At 40.3% G+C, this 4,177-nt stretch overlaps 1 long non-coding RNA gene across 1 annotated transcript in view; it reads left to right on the forward strand.

Moving 5' to 3' along the window:
* The window catches only part of LOC118767382, a 15,599-nt gene extending 11,764 nt beyond the window's left edge, over positions 1-3,835 (forward strand). The window contains exon 3 of the long non-coding RNA XR_005003299.1: positions 3,656-3,835. This is a non-coding gene — a long non-coding RNA (uncharacterized LOC118767382). The remainder of the gene's footprint in view (positions 1-3,655) is intronic.
* The last annotated feature ends 342 nt before the right edge of the window (positions 3,836-4,177 follow it).

The raw sequence follows: 4,177 nt of genomic DNA on the forward strand, positions 1-4,177 counted from the left end.
TTTATTCTATTTTTAAGGTAACATTTGTTGATATTTTCACTGTAGTTATTGCTGAATGTTATGTAGATATACATAAATGTGTGTGTATGCGCGCGCGCGCGGCGCGGTGTGTGTGTGTGTGTGTGTGTGTGTTTGTGTGTGTTTGTGTGTTTATGTGTGTAGACTCAGTCATAGCTGTGTGGTAAGAAGCTTGGCAACATAGACACGTGTCTTCTATTATATCCTTGGCCCGACCCAAATCCATCTGACTGGATTTGCGTGACGGAAACTGAAACTGACCTATATATATATCAATATAAGATATATATATATATATATATACCGGTGCTGTTGGCAATTTTTCCCCTTTTAGACTTTTTACATTTTACTTTTCGATGAAGAGCTAAAACGAAACGTCAACACGTCTCTCTTTCAACAGAGCTCAAACTAATACTTTCTTGTGCACGTCTTTTTGTTGTCTGTGATCGTTAATTTTATTATTCATTTATTTGATTCGGCCCTATGTATATAGAGAAGCAGTGGCGCAATGGCCCAGTGGTCAGGGCAGCGGCCTCGCGGTCGGAGGATCACGTTTCGATTCCAAAACTAGGCGTTGTGTGTGTTTATTGAGCAAAAACACTTAAAAGCTCCACGAGTCTCTGGAAGGGGGTGGTGGCGACCCTTGTTGTACTCTTTCGCCACAACTTTCACTCACTCTCTCTTCCTGTTTCTTGAGTAAAGCTGCGATGGACTGGCGTCCCGTCCAGCTGGGGGGGATATACGCCACAGAAAGCGGGAAACCGGGCCCATGAGCTCGGGTAGGCTTGAAAAGGGCGACGTTTATCGTTAGAAAACTAAGGACTGGTATCGGTTCTACTAAAATGTCTTCGGGTCGGTGCCCAGTATACATACACACACACAACACACACATACAAATACACGCACAAACACACATGCACACTCACATATGTATGTGCGTGCGTCTGTGTGCGCATTTGTGTGTATGTGTGTATATATGTAGGTATGTATGTTTATATGAATATATTGTTCATGGCTTTTAGTTTCTGCCACTGATAAACATGCGCTGATTTATTAAATAAACGTTTTAAAATATAATCATTTCGATTGGACTAAAGTGTAAAGACGCCCAAACTGTATCCTCCCTCCGTCTCCCTCTCCAAACTCTCTCACTCAGTCCTTCCTCCTCCCCTCTTTCTGTATCTCTGACCTTCAAATCATGTTTTAGGATTAAATATTCTTTTTCTACGTGTGTTTTCTTCACATTACTGCTGTTTCCCCATGTTTCACTATATTACACCACAGATCAGTGTATCTTTAATCCGAAAACTAAAGACGTTTTCATCCTGAGGGTTAACAATTTGCCAAACAGACAGGATTATATTATAAACAATGATATTACCTTAATTGAATAAATCAATTAAAAGCAAAGACGCATTTGTTTCTTTCTCATCTTGAAGTGCAATCAGACTTTCTTGCAGGCATAATATAAAAACCTTGAATTGTTACTAAATAAGAAATCCAAATTGTAATTAGAGTCAATTATTTACTTGTTAGTCAGGAATAATGACCTCAGAGTTTGTCTGAACTGATATTCCGAATTGCACGAAATATTACATTTATTATTCGTAAAAGTAGGCATACCGTTGCTTTATGATGAGAGGAATATAAGGTCAAGGCGGCGAGCTGGCAGAAACGTTAGCACGCCGGGCGAAATGCTTAGCGGTATTTCGTCTGCCGCTACGTTCTGAGTTCAAATTCCACTGAGGTCGACTTTGCCTTTCATTCTTTCGGGGTTGATTAAATATGTACCAGTTACGCATTGGGATCGATATAATCGACTTAATCCGTTTGTCTGTCCTTGTTTGTCCCCTCTGTGTTTAGCCCCTTGTGGGTAGTAAAGAAATAGGTATTTTGTCTGTCGCTACGTTCCGAGTTCAAATTCCGCCGAGGTCGACTTTGCCTTGCATCCTAGAGATGAAAAGAATATTTTGTCTGCTACAGACTCTTCTGTGCTATTTAACATTATGATACTATGAGAAAATGGCAGTCTAAAAGCGTGTGGCGTACTTAGCGTTGATAGACTCTGCCAACGCTCCTATAATGCCAATCTCATAGCCTTATGATGTTCGCAGAGTACATCCGCGCTAACTACGACATACAGAATGCTATTCGTTATTATATGCCTATCTATCTCCCTATCTCTCTCTCTCTCCCTCTCTCTCTCTCTATCTCTCTCTCTCTCTCTCCCTCTCTCCTCTCTCCTCTCTATATATATATTATATTATATATATATATATATATTATATATATATATATATATACACATATATATCAGATAGGTAGATTTAATCAAGAAGAATGATATGGCGTTTTGGCGAATAGGGAATTTAAAATATATTAATTAAATTGTTTATGAAATAACCGGAGGAAAACGTTGATATGTTCAATTAAGCAAGACACGTTGGGCCTGATTACACTGACGGCTTCGGGGTGCAGCGCTGGTGTCACTGTTGATGGTGGTGTCGGCGGTGTTGGTGCTGGCAAGGATGGCGGCGGTGGCCAATGTTGGGGTTGTTGTATTTATCAGCTTCAAGAATATTTATTCTAATAGATTCCAAATAAAGATATCTATATCGTATGTGGATAATATTTATCTAGTTTGAACATATATACGATTAATATCGTTTTGAGGGAGTGATTGCATCATAACTCTGAAATTAAAATAACTAATTAATTATCATTATCACTATTGGAATATTTTATCAGTTTGAATTATAATTAATTATAAAATCGTTTCTGCGTTATATAGTATATATTTAATGTGCACAGTTTTCGATTAAAATGGAAAGGGAACGGAAATCACCAGTGGGTTAGATTTCCTCCGAATGTTTTCCCGTAATATAAATAGGTTAAGAGGCATTTTTCCGGTTCGTTACCTCCTGAATTCAAAGTTTTATCTTTACCTTTCATCCTTTCTTGGTCGCTGAGATGCAGCACTAGTCGTGGACCGGTTCCTTGTAACCGATTTATCTCATACCTTCTTAAATATAAAAAAATAAACGCTGGCCGTTTATTAAAGTTTGAAATACCTATACCATAATATAAAATGGTAGGCAGGCGAGCTGGGAACATTGTTATCGCATCGGACAAAGTGTGAAACTGAATCTCTTCTGGCTATTTACTTTATGATTTCAAATACCGCTCAGTTCAAATTCGACATTCATCCTCTACGCATCGATAAAATAAAGTACCAGTCGATCGTCCCCTCCCCTCGCCTCAAATCTGCTTGCAGTGAAAGTGCAACTGTCCCGCGTCACTCTCTGAGGGTATTTGTACAGTTATCGGTGACTTGTTTACCATGGAAGCAGGGCAAGCTGCCTTATGCCTCTCAGGGCTCCAGATAAAGGGACGTCTGCTTCCTAACCACATGGTTCCAGGTTCAGTCTCATTGCGTGGCACCTTCGTCAAGTTTCTTCTATTATGACCTCGGGCCGACTAAGGACTTCCGAATGAATTTGGTAGAGGGAAACTGAAAAAAAGCCCATCGTGTGTGTGCGTGCGTGTGTGTTTGTATTTGTGCCCTGCCAACCGGTGTTTGTTATATTTTGCGTCTGTGATCGATACGCTATAGGCGCAGGAGTGGCTATGTGGTAAGTAGCTTGCCTGCCTACCACGTGGTTCTAGGTTTAGTCCCAACGCGTGGCACCTTGGGCAAGTGTCTTCTACTATAGCCTCATCCGACCAAAACCTTGTGAGTGGATTTGGTAGATGGAAACTGAAAGAAGACCGTCGTGTATATATATATATATATATATATGTAGGTGTGTGTATATGTTTGTGCGTCTGTGTTTGCCCCTCCCCCCCATCATCGCTTGACAACCGATGCTGGTGTGTTTACGTCCCCGTAACTTAGCGGTTCGGTAAAAGAGACCAATCGAACAAGTACTAGGCTTAAATGAATAAGCTCTGTGGTTGATTTGCTGGACTAAAGTCGGCGCTCCAGCAGGGCCACAGTCAAATGACTGAAACAAGTAAAAGAGTAAAATAGATCGACTAAAATTTCTTGTAGGTGGTGCCCCAAGATGGCTGCAGACGGAGGACGGAAATAAGTAAAAGCTAACAAATAAATAGGGACAATTTGGACTAAAATAATTTGTTGTGGTATGTGTCCCTATAA

The sequence above is a fragment of the Octopus sinensis genome, linkage group LG21 (assembly GCF_006345805.1).
Source record: "Octopus sinensis linkage group LG21, ASM634580v1, whole genome shotgun sequence".
In the NCBI taxonomy this organism is placed as follows: domain Eukaryota; kingdom Metazoa; phylum Mollusca; class Cephalopoda; order Octopoda; family Octopodidae; genus Octopus; species Octopus sinensis.